Below are 13,054 nucleotides of genomic sequence, written 5' to 3' on the forward strand. Positions count from 1 at the left end.
TTAAAAGATTAGTTCACTTTCAAATGAAAATTACTCCAAGCTTTACTCAGCGTTTGGTAACGCTTACTGCCATTATAAAGTTTGGATGTGTCAAGATATTTATTAATATAACTCTGACTGTGTTCATCAGAAAGAAGAAAGTCATATACACCTAGGATGGCTTGAGGGTGAGTAAAGCTTGGGCTAATTTTCATTTAAAAGTTAACTAATCCTTTAAGAGTAATGCTAGTATGTCATTCTGAATTCAGCCAGTGTACTCTGTTACTGCAAAAAATTTTATAGTAGGTAATGTGAATATTGCATGCATACAGAAAATGTACGGTACAGTATGTATACTGCCAACTACACACAGTAATATAGAATTCATATGATAGTACACCACTATAGCCACAGTGTAATGGATAGGAATGCATGGAGAGAGAATATACTTTACAATTAAGATGTGAACTGAAAACAACATTGCAAAAACTTTTGGCCTTGTGATACCAAAGTACACAATAAGAAGTAAGACTTATATATCATTCTCAGGTGTGTTTACGCATTTACAGTGAGGGAATATGATAGCAAGGCATGTGACCTTATCAGTATTCAGTGGTCTTCTACTTTGCACTGACATTTACAGGAAGTAATTGGCTGTGGAGTGCACAGAGACCTTGTTGACCTAAGGAATCCTTCGCTTTTGTGGACATACTCAGTCCTTGGGGAAACCAGCGTGAACAGGAACCTATAACAAGGGACTTCTGCTCGGTAAATATGCGAAGAGTTCCAGAGAAACCCCACCGGTTACGGCTCACCACAGGTCTCTAACTAGGGATTTTTAGCATCATTTTCTTCAATTAATTTCATCAAGACACCTCTTCCCATAAACTAGCTTTACTTATTTATGAGGACTCCTTTAATAGATTCATCACACATGGACAGTTGCATCGAAGATGGGAAAATTTGCATTATTGCTAATGGATATGCACTGTCACAGCTCAGCCTGACTTGCTGCCAAAACCGACAGTATTACACACTCTGTTTGCTTGCAGATGGAATCTGCAGACATTTTTTCTTCCAAAACCTGCAGAATAGATTACAAATTTTGGGAGCTAAAAGCTATCACTTTGTTAAAATTCGGCATGAAATGGAAGTTGCAATAGACTTTTCTTCCATTTTGTGATATATCCTAGTGAAACGTAGACTGGGTAAACCCAGCCTGATCTGCCGGCGATTTGATTTCACCCGGCAACTCAGTCTGGAAACCCGTACATTCATTTCTACTGCTTCTGTTACACTTTTGCGGGAACCAATCACAGACTGGCTTATCCACCTTGCTCGCTATTGGCGGGTATAACACGATGACGATAGAGAAGCGACGGCAAGCAGGACCGTCAGTCCAATTCCTTTTAACCTCTCGACAATGCTGAATGACTTCTTTAGTTTATCAAACAAATCGCTCGAGTGGGTGTAAATACCACTGACTTTCATGTTTTTTTGCACAACCTGCAAAAATCGCTCGATGCCATTGCTGCTTCTGCAAACCGCTGATCAATAGACCCCTTAAAAGTTCGTAAACATTGCAACGTTTCCTGGTGGGCGGGGCTTAGCTGGAGGCAAAAAGAGACGCTGGACTCAATGTTGAAAAGCATAAGCTAGCATGTTTTAGGAGGGATTTATTAAACATAGATGCAGAAGAAGGTTCAGAACTGTCCGAATATGTACAGTCACTGACTCTGCGGGACCGTGACAGCTATTTTTGTAAATTAACTTAAGTTTTGGTTATTTCCTAGACAACATATGAATTACTTTCAGGTGGTTCGGGGAATTTTGTAAAGGCTTATTGTCTAATGTAACCTAACGCTGGACTAACTATGATTATGGCTAGAAATGTGGATTATTTTAAGAGACCATTCAAAGGATGGCACACACATCTATCGCTGTATGTTTGTTTAACATTTAAGCTAGCTAGTGCGCTGAAAGTTGGCAACTTTTCACCTATAAAACAGAAACTTGCTGATTTGTACTAGATAAAACCAACACACCATTACATATGCATCGATTATTTTACCTGATATGAAGTGTGCACTGCAAACATGAGCATTATTTATGATCGTCTCCGTCCAGTCTGTACGCCATATTGCTTTCAACTACAATTGTCTTCTTGATTTCTGTGAAGGAATGTCTGCCGGGATCTGGTAAAACTTTAGTTTTGAACCAAAAGTCCTGTTCCTTCTATTCTGGCAGCCAAAAACACAACAAGACAACATTTTAAAGTCAAAACCTCAAACTTTTAGCGCGCCTGCTATTAGTTCTTATTTATGTTTTGCCTCCAGCTAGAGCGGTGACGTCACAGTGACGTAGTCGATTAAGGGGTCTATGCTACAAACCAATAGAGGGTATGCACGTGACGTCACCGTCGACCGTTAGGTCACGCCCGCTAAGTGGCACAAAGACTGAGCGGCAGCATTGGTTTTCAGCGTGAATGCCGCGAAAAACACACAAAACACATCCAAAACGGAAAAGAGCCTTATGACTGACTGTACAAATAGCTTTGACACAAACCCTGAGGTATATTTAAAGACTGCCGAAAAAAAGAAGCAAATGTATCGCTGCAATTCCCAGAAACAACTCGACTCCAGGCAGAGAAACATGGATTTGCAGTTATCATTTTGTGTCAAATTGTTGGATTTGGATTTTGAGGTAAAATCATACCGTATATTGTATTGTTATATATTATGTTGACAAATCATCAATTAAATATTTTCCGTCTTATATTCTGCATAATTGTGTGTTTTAAAATAAACACTGACGAAAACTATACTATAAAACTATATATTTTAGGGCTGGACGATATATATAACATTGATATAAGTGATTACTCGGATTTAAACCTAACGTTACCTATACTGTAGTTATATAAAATATTCACAGGCAGATTTGCTTTATGTATTTCCCCAGCGTCAAATCAGGCACATATAACTTAAATGTCAGAAAACACGACTCCAGGCTGCATGTCAATATCCATGGATTAGGTTTATTTTACAACCTGTAAGAAACACTTTCGAGTCCAGTCTTTAGTGTAAATCGTTAGTTTTACTCGCGTTTTCGCAGTTTCCCCTATTAAATCCAGTCATGCAGCAGGTTCTTTTGTCACTCAGTCCAGCTGAGGGAGCGCGTTCCGGCGGGAAAGTGACGTTGATGCTTACCCTGGCTGCGTTCCAGTTCGTTTTTTAAATGCCCTTCCCTCGCTAACTTCCCTACGGAAGAGGATTAGGGCCAAGCAATAATAAAAAAAAATGTAACATGTTTTTTCTCGTAATTTAACGAGTTTATTCTCAACACTTTATCTCGATTTTTTTCTCGAAATTTAACGAGTTTTTTTCTCGAAATTTAACAACTTTAATTTCGAGATGGTTTTATTTTTTTATTACTTCTTGGCCCTAATCCTCTTCTGTACTTCCCTCAGTCTCGTTGACTCGATGTACTTCATGCTTACGTTGCACGAGTGCCCACTACTGGCGGAACCTATGCAATGGGCTGAATTGGAACGTGCTAAGCACTTGATCACTTGGAATCCGCAATGGAGCTGATTTATTATTTATTTATTTTACCTAGCAATACAGCATTCTATATGTATATATGTGTGTTTTAAATGTTTTAAAAAATAATTAATATATCTTAGAGTTGTTTGTGGTGGGGTAAATTAAACGCGATATGCGGTGATGTCATAAACGTGTTGCACTGTGGGTTATGGAGCTGCCTGAAGTGTACATATGAAGTAGACTCGTTCCCTCAGTTAAAGTCAAGGGAGCGAGGGTCTGTCCATTTAAACTTCCCTCGTCCACTTCACGAAGTGGAACGCACTTAAAAATGGCGGCAGGGATTCCCCCGAGGGGAAGTGTTTAGGGAAGTTCACGAGTGCGTGTCTAAAACTGGAGTGGAACGCAGCCCCTCTATACAAACTAAACCTGTCTGGAGTTTTTGCGTCGTTCTGCAAAGTACGTCACCCGGATCGTTGATCTGATTGGTTGAAGGACTATCCAATTGCGTGAATAATGCTCGTTGATCACGCCTCTTGTGCAGTAGAAAATATATACAGACTCCCCAGACCAATGTTCAATTTTAAATTGAGCTTGGTCTGGTGATAGCCAGACAAAGTGAAACGGCTTCTTGAGCAAGAAGAAATAAACTAGTATTGTCAAAAGTACTGACTTCGGTCCCAAATCGGTACTGAAATTTTAAAAATGTGACGATACCAGCATTTCCCCCTAGCATTTTGAGCGCTGTTGAGCGGATTCTTAAACACCTCTGATTGGCCATTGTGTTCACGCACCTCAACAGATATGTCTGTGATTGGCTACAATGATCAACGCTTCAAAGATGTTGTAAATAGACATCTTTGACACTCTTCACCGAGCGCTTACACAGATACACATGGGAGCGTTTGAAAGCAGGCCTTTAATATATAAGGGATCCACTGATAGACGCCTGCTTTTAAACGCTCCCGTGGGTATCTGTGTAAGCACTCGGTGCTGAAGTCCATACTTTTGACAACACTATAGTAAACACATCATCAAAGAGAAGAGATGTCCCTGCAAGAGGGAGGGGAAGTTATTTTGATTAAAGATTATGAGGACACATGAATTTTAAAAAATATATTATACAGTATGCATGGTCACAGATAAATCCTTTATCATAAATACTGCAAGAATGGTCCATTTAGTTTTCATGGTGACTTTAAAGATAGCATAGCTTTCTACGAAGTCCGGTGCCAGCAGATTATGTGTGTGCCTGCTTTCATGGACAGTTTTGTGGACAATGTTGGTCTGAAGAACTATGGACTTGTATTTTCTACATAGTGTTTATGGATGAGCCACTCTTATTCCATCCAGCAGACTCTTAACAAACGATCCAAATATACCAGACTGATAAATAATTGAGCGTGAGCTTTGAATAATTCAGCACACATGTTAAAGTCTGGTCGCTGGGATGGTTTTGGAGAGTGGATGTAAATGAGATAAATGCTTAGAAAGAGAAAAAGAGGGCTTGGTATATAGATCCACAGAGAATTTTGGTACAACACCTTTTGTCCTTCTACTAAGCAACAGATTTCATTTGAATATGTTAAAGCGAGTGTAAATGCCTGAAGTAGCAATGTCAAACCCTTTGCAAGTAGCCACAACTGCTTTGACTGATAATAATCAGTTTTTCTCCTCCTACATTTGATGTTCTTTGTTCTTCCTCAAACTATTGTTGAGGATGTGCTGTCTGAATGTTGTCTTAACTCACCGTGGAGAGGTCAGAAATGAACTTGCCGTGAGCCTCCAGGGGGGTTGAGGAAGTCGTCTTGACGTTAGCCTAGTTTTCAGCCCAGTTAGAATAACACAGTGGTCATCACTCAGTCCTCAGTCTGCTAAGAATAGCGACGGATGACAGCGGCTCAATGGAGCTGGAGTTACAGGTCAGCTTTGAGAGACATGCAGATCCACTTTCCATGAAAAAACAAAAACAAAACATTTTTTTATTTCTTTCCATGGAGTTTGAGTGGTCTGAAACAGACAATAACCTTCAAATGATTGGTTTAAAAATATAAAACAAAATAATAAAATAAAAATCTAAGTATTAAAGGGATAGTTCACCCCCCCAAAAATGAAAATTTTGTCATCATTTACTCACCCTCAAGTTGTTCCAAGTTGTGCTGAACACAAAAGAAGATATTTTGAACAATATGGGTAACCAAACAGTTGACGGACCCCATTGACTTCCATAGTATATGGGAAAAAAATACTATGGAAGTCAATGGGGCCCCTCAACTGTTCAGTTACTGACATTCTTCAAAATATCTTCTTTTATGTTCAGCAGAAGAAATAAATTCATACAGGTTTGGAACAGCTTGGAACTTGGAACACCTTAAAGGTATAGTTCACCCAAAAATGAAAATTCTGTCATTTACTCAACCGTAAATGACAGAATTCTAACTTTTGCTTGACCTATCCTTTTAAGGAGCGGTCACATTTACCGTTGTTTGGCGAATTTTCGCAGGAATCCATACGGTTGTGAATTTCGTGTGAGGGTGAAAATTTCACACCTTTATTATTCCAAAACAAATACAAAATACAAATTTTTTGTCACATAACATCTTATTAGCATGTCTTTATGTTATATGTCACAAAAGTCCTTCTAGATTTGATATGAGATAGTTTTGTTTCATTTCCACTACTGTAATCATGGTCGCACCCCACAGCCCCAACTGCTTCAATAGGCAATTTGGAAAATTAATTCAGCATGACTTCTGTCTCTTTATCACAGATGCTGCTTTGTACGTCTCAGATGGAAATACAGCAATTATAATTACTTTCATCAGTGATAAATAATAAATTAAGGCACCAGAATGTTTCTTTAAACGTGACTCCACAGTCAGTATATCTGATTTTTGCTAAATCTGTTCTGAAATTTCAGTTTTAAGCGTCATTAAATGGATAATAAAGAATTTAATTTATTAAAGATATTACTAATATGTTAAAGATAAGCTGCAAATTAAGCACATTTTTGTTCTTTTTTTTTTTTTTGCTTATAACCCGTTAGCATTCCACTGTACCGCTCGTATCTTTCAAAAGAGACCTAAGGAATGCTAAGGGGATAATTATAGAAATATATTTTTATCTTGCAGACTATTGAGTTGGAAGAAATGAGATATAGAAGAAACAAAGGTTTATTTAAGGGCTTTTTTACTTTATTTAAGAGTGCAGGGAGCAGGGATCATGGGATGGGCTTAAACTTGCATTCCCATAAGGCACTGTGCCATTGCTCAAACTGTATTTTTGTTTTAGAGAAGAGGTTGTGTTAAAAGCTAAACAAAACAGTGATTTATTCTAAAAACGAGCTAGGATTTGAGTTTAAACAATGCTTTTGTTGTTTTAAAGTTCTGTTTCTTGTCAGACTTTGTTCTTGTTCTGCCAGTCTGGCTGTGAGTTGAATGGAAGAGCTTAATAGCCTGAGAGGAGAATTTGACTGCAAAACAGCAGATCAATATAAAGCAATTATGACAAATGTCGGAGGTCTTTGTGAGGCATCAGCGCTCACAATGACTGATCATAGTGCTGTCATCGACTTGCAATTTTAATGCTGTCTTTTTCTTTAGACTTCCTTCTTTTCATTAAAAAGAATCCATTGGTAAAAATATGAATGCCACAATAGTTAGATGAGAGCTGTAGGTAAATCACAGAACAATTTCATACCCATACTTAATCTAACTGAGAATAAAATAAGCAATATATGATTGTAGGATTGCGATTTTTGATATTATACAACAGTTCAATAAGCAAGAAGTTAATACAAGTACATTTTAGACACATTATCATCAGTTGCTTTCTATATTTTGCTCAGCCAATGAAAATAATTCCAAAAGAAGCCAAACTAGAATAGAAACGAATCAGTGTATAGGCTATAATCGGATCGTTTGAGTGAATGACTCAAATGACTCATTCAAAGACAGTGGCTGTGTTCGAAATTGCACCCTATACACTCATTCACTATTCCCTACATTACTAATGTACTAATGTCCACTAATATAGTTCACAAATGAGTGAGCGAATTTGGACACTGAGTGCTGCCGCTTTTGTATAGATTGTTCTTGCTGTTTAATAATCATTTGAATCAACTGGCAGCTCTAGTAGTAATGAAAAGATTTATCTTGAACCCTGCCATGGAAACTATGCATAGACCTTAATTAAACTATTTAATAATCAATTAAAAAAAAGGCATTTATACCTGTATGATATCATGCTGTAACCACATTCGAACAGCAGTTTGGAAAATGCGATTCTCACAGTGTATTATGGGTATTCTCTAGCTGCTGAGTGTACATCAAAGCCACTTGAAGGCAAGCCTGAAACCTTAGCTGAATAAAACACACTAGAGGCCATTTTTTAGAATGGATGTCAAAAGAGGAGATGGTTCACTACGCTGAATAAACCGCTTTTGTGAGGAAATAACTTATCATTGGCCCATTGGCTAATTTTCAACATGTTTGCTCTTAGGCATTCGTTTCGGATTGATCTAGTTTTAGAGTTTACAGCCAAAAAAAAAAAAAGGTTTTATAAGAGAATTCATGGACAATTGTGCGACATGTATGATTCAGTTTATTGCACTTCTTATTCATTTCTATGGTATCCGCAGTGACTGTCGCACAACTCTGAATGAAAATCAATGAGGTCAAGGATGTAATGTGATTGGTTATCAAGGCACACATGATCCAAAGTTAGCCGTTATGCTTTTTCCAATGGTAGAGCCACGGACCCTTATATCTCCCAATAATAAGATCATTGGTGCGCCCGAAAACATGCACTATCTGAGTAGGTACTACATTTGAATTTGAACTTACTTCACGACCATTAAAAAAGTACGTTCTATATCTCCAACCCTGAAAGAAACACTCACCTGCCTGTAACTTTAGTAATCTTGGAGACCTTGATTTGCCTCAGATGTGTTTAATTAGGGTTGGAGCAAAACTCTGCAGGACAAAGGCCCTCCAGGATCAACGTTCCCCATCCCTGTTCTATATAATATGAATGTGTGTAGTATGAATGTAATCTGGACGTACTACATCTGCCATGTTGTCAACCAGCATCAGTTGCATTCATAAATCCCCTCCTGTGGCCTCATGGTATAGTAAATTGTCCATCGAATGCGTACTTCAGAATCTCGTCTGAAGTAGTAGGTCATCCGGAGACTTTTTGCCTACTGTTTTTCGAATATTATGTATTCGGTCATACTACTCTGTTGGCATACTGTTTTTCGTATGATATAGTGTAGGGAAGTATTTGATTTTGGACACAGCACATCTCTGGTGAACATCTGTTGCACGCTTATTATTGCAGTGTATTGTGAGACTGAATGAGTTTTGGACAACACTACAAATGGCTGTCCCCTCAAATAGTGCCCTATTTAAGGGTATAGGGAGTGATTTCGGACACAGCACCTGCAGTCACTGAAAGATCCCCACTGCTAATGGACCGTTTACACCAAGAACAACTATAATGACAACAACTATAATGATAACTATATAAGCGTCCATCCACAACAATGCACCCTCATGTCGTTCCACACCTGTAAGACCTTTGTTCATCTTCAGAACACAAATAAAGATATTGTTGATGAAATCCGATGGCTCAGTAAGGCCTGCATTGACAGCAATGTTACTGCACCTCTCAAGGTCCAGAAAGGTACTAAAAACACTTTATAATAACTGCACGCTATGAAGCGTTAGTTAAGCATTAGTAAATAGTTAATTCATCACTTATAAAGCATTAATAGACATTACTAAGCAGTTTATAAATACAGCTATAATTGCTTTATTCTTGATTTATAAGCATATCTATAATGAGTTTAATAATTGTATTTTCATACTTTATTAAAAATTAATTCATTATTTCTAAATTAAGTATTACATTATTTACAAACCAGTTATTTAGGAGTTGTCAGTGGATCATAATATCATTTAGGAAGTGTAAGTAAATGATTAATAAACTATATAAACATTCATTTATACATCTTATTATTTAGATATACAGTAATAATTAGTTAGTGTGTTAATAAATGCTTTATTAACACATATTCCTACTGTAATTCATGATTAATTCAGGCAGTTATAAAACATTTAGAAGAGGGCAGTTAACTATTGTTGTGAGCTCATCTAAAGTGAGGACTATGTATGCCTCATAAAGCTTTACAAAAGGAGATTTAAAGGCTCAGTGATCTTCTGCACTGCTGTTCTCTAATGTTTTAAAGTTAGTACTGAGATAGTTTTGACACTAGGAATATGTGTTAATAAAGCATTTATTAACACACTAAGTAACTAATACTGTATGTCTAAACAATAAGATGCATAAATGTACATTTAAATAGTTTATTAATCATTTACTTACACTTTCTAAATGATCTTAACCACTGACAACTCCTAAATAATTGGATTGTAAATAATGTAATACATAATTTATAAATGATAAATTGACCATTAATAAAGTATGGAAATACAATTATTAAACTCATTATAGATATGCTTATAAATCAAGAACAAAGCATTTATAGCTGTATTTGTAAACGGCTTACTAATGTCTATTAATGTTTTCATAAATGATGAATTGACTATTTACTAATGCTTAACTAATGCTTCATAGCGTGAGTTATTCTAAAGTGTTACAAAAACATATTTAAAAGCAGTTCATGTGAGTTCGGTGGTTCTACCTTAATGTTATAAAGCGATGAGAATACTTTTTGTGTGCCAAAAAAACTAAATAATTTTTCAACAATATTTATATGGGCTGATTTCAAAACACTGCTTCAGAGCTCTTCGAATCAAATCAGTGAATCTGAGCACCAAAGTCATGTGATTTCAGCAGTTTAGCCTGTTTGATAGGAGATCAGAATCACTAATTCAAAACAAAAGATTCATAAAGCTCAGAAGCTTCATGAAGCAGTGTTTTGAAATCGGCCCATATATTGTTGAAAATTCGTTATTTTGTTTTTATGGCACACAAAAAGTATTCTTATCGCTTTATAATATTAAGATTACGGGTGTGGAATGACATGAGGGTGAGTAATGAATGACTTTATTTTCATTTTTGGGTGAACTAACCCTTTAAGTGCTTGATTTAGTTCTGTCATCTGCCATTTAAATGCTCGAGCTCTTTAAAGTCTGATGGATTATGATTGGCTGCCAACATTTTTATCATTCATCAACTGGAAAAATCGTTTTGATAGTGATTCCAGCTGTGTTATGGACTTCTATAGTGTCAATGGGCAAAATGACATTCATTTACCAAATTCAAGGACCGGAACTATAATATGAATAATTCTAATTAATTTAGCTTTTAAATCAGATACTTGAAAATGACCCATAAAAAGACCAATTTATCAACTTTGTTTAACTATACTTAATCTTAAGCTTGAATGTAACTGCAATTGTGCAAATTGTCCAGCACTCATTTTAGATACATTTCTCATTTCGAGTCCTGTCAGAGGGTGTCTTGCTTCTCAACGCTTCTTTGAACAGCCATTCAGAGAGACATTTCCTCCCCAGTGAGACCCTTCTGATTCACCTCATTGCGTTACTGATGTGGAAAAGTAAAAGTGAAGCATAGACTGAAGCACTGAGACAAAGCCTTCTTCAGAAATGAAACACCCTCTGCTGGATGATTTCTCAGGTACATTTCCATCCATCTCAGAAAGTGGGTGGTAATGATGTCCCCTGAAGAGGCCCTTACCCATCTGCTTATTTCTTCCACTTAGAGCTGTTCTTTTCTGTAGTTACCCCATCTAATGCAACAGCAGCCACATAAGTGTCATTCTCACTAGCTCTCTCTTTTGTCAGTGCAAACAATGGCTAAAGTTCCCACTGCAATTTTGAAAGTCACAAAAAATGTACTAGGCCATTGACTTGAGACTTGACTTGAACTCCAAATTAGAGACTCATAAACAACATACAACAACAACTCCATAGACCTATATATTTTGGGAACTACTCCCTTTGAAAATATGAAGGATGCACAATATTAGCATCATATTGGTTATCGGTCAAAATCTTTTATTAAATTATGTCTTTTGTTTTGTCATTTTCATTAACATCTATTAATGAATACCTATTGGATGATACTGCCTGGATATTTAATAATTTCTGCCTATTTCAAGATTTAAATCATATTGTCTAAAGGCACGTTCACACCTAGGAAGATAACTATATTAATGTTTAATAATAATTCCAATTATATGAGAATAGAGTGCAACAGTGGCCTTGGTTCTGGAAGTATTTTTACCATTCATTTTTCCCATACGGATTCTTAAAAAGTCTTTGTGGACATTAAAGAGTTGCCATGATTCACTGTTTTTGATTCTCTGGTGAAGATTTCTCTGCAGAATTAATGGGTAACGTAGTTTTAACACAATTATTTAATAAATAATTTAAAAAAGGCAGGTTGGTCTTTAAAGTTTAAAGGTATCTTTAGCAATCAATTCCCCTATGGAGAAAATGAATGGGATTTTTACTTTCAGAACCGGACTGTTGCACTCTATAGGAAATGTTATTGGAACGATATTGCTGGAATCACACTTCCAGATCGATTTTTTTCCCCCAAGGGTAATAAAGCTTGATCATTTAAAGCAGCAGATGACAAAACTGAAGCACGTGTGTATAATAAACAGAACATTATCGTCTGTTGGTGTGAATGTTTATATAGATATTGCTATTATCATTTTTGTTAATGGGCCTTAACACTAACTAAAAGAGATAGCGATAGATTATGGCAAAGATTTCACCATTTATTAACACTTTAAGAACCCCAGTCTGATCTTCAACAGGTTTGCATGACATTTTCCTTGCCCGGTACTTCTTCGCCACAAAATTCTGTCACTCCGAGCGGTTAATTTTAGAAGAGCTTGTTTTTGTATTCTCCAGGCCACATGAGCCTATTCTACTTTTCTCACTATTGATCGCCAGTCCAAAAAATGCCTCTGGGGCAGCACGATCTGTGTGAAGACAAGAGATAATAAATTTCACCACAACAAATGAGCTAGCAGAACATTCAGTGTCCTGACTGCATAGCACGGTCTGGTAGAACTACTCGTCTTACTGTGATGAAGCTAATGTTTAGGTTGGTGATTCCCCATGGGCAGCAGATAAAGAGGGAAATGGATGTGTTTGATAACACTCCACTTAATGTCATTTCACTGTTCTGATAACCACAGAAATGATTGAGCATATATTTATCCATCCGTCCGTCCTCCTTCATTCATTCATTCATTCATTCATTCATTCATTTTCTTTCTTTCTTTCTTTCTTTCTTTCTTTCTTTCTTTCTTTCTTTCTTTCTTTCTTTCCAGTCACATGTCTGTTTCCTTTGTTCCATCCTTCCTTCCTTCCTTCATTCCTTTCATCCATCCAGTCACATATCTGTTTCTTTCTTTCTTTCTTTCTTTCTTTCTTTCTTTCTTTCTTTCTTTCTTTCTTTCTTTCTTTCTTTCTTTCTTTCCATCTAGTCACATGTCTGTTTCCTTTGTTCCTTCCTTCCTTCCTTTC

This window comes from Megalobrama amblycephala, linkage group LG24 (assembly GCF_018812025.1).
Source record: "Megalobrama amblycephala isolate DHTTF-2021 linkage group LG24, ASM1881202v1, whole genome shotgun sequence".
NCBI lineage: Eukaryota > Metazoa > Chordata > Actinopteri > Cypriniformes > Xenocyprididae > Megalobrama > Megalobrama amblycephala.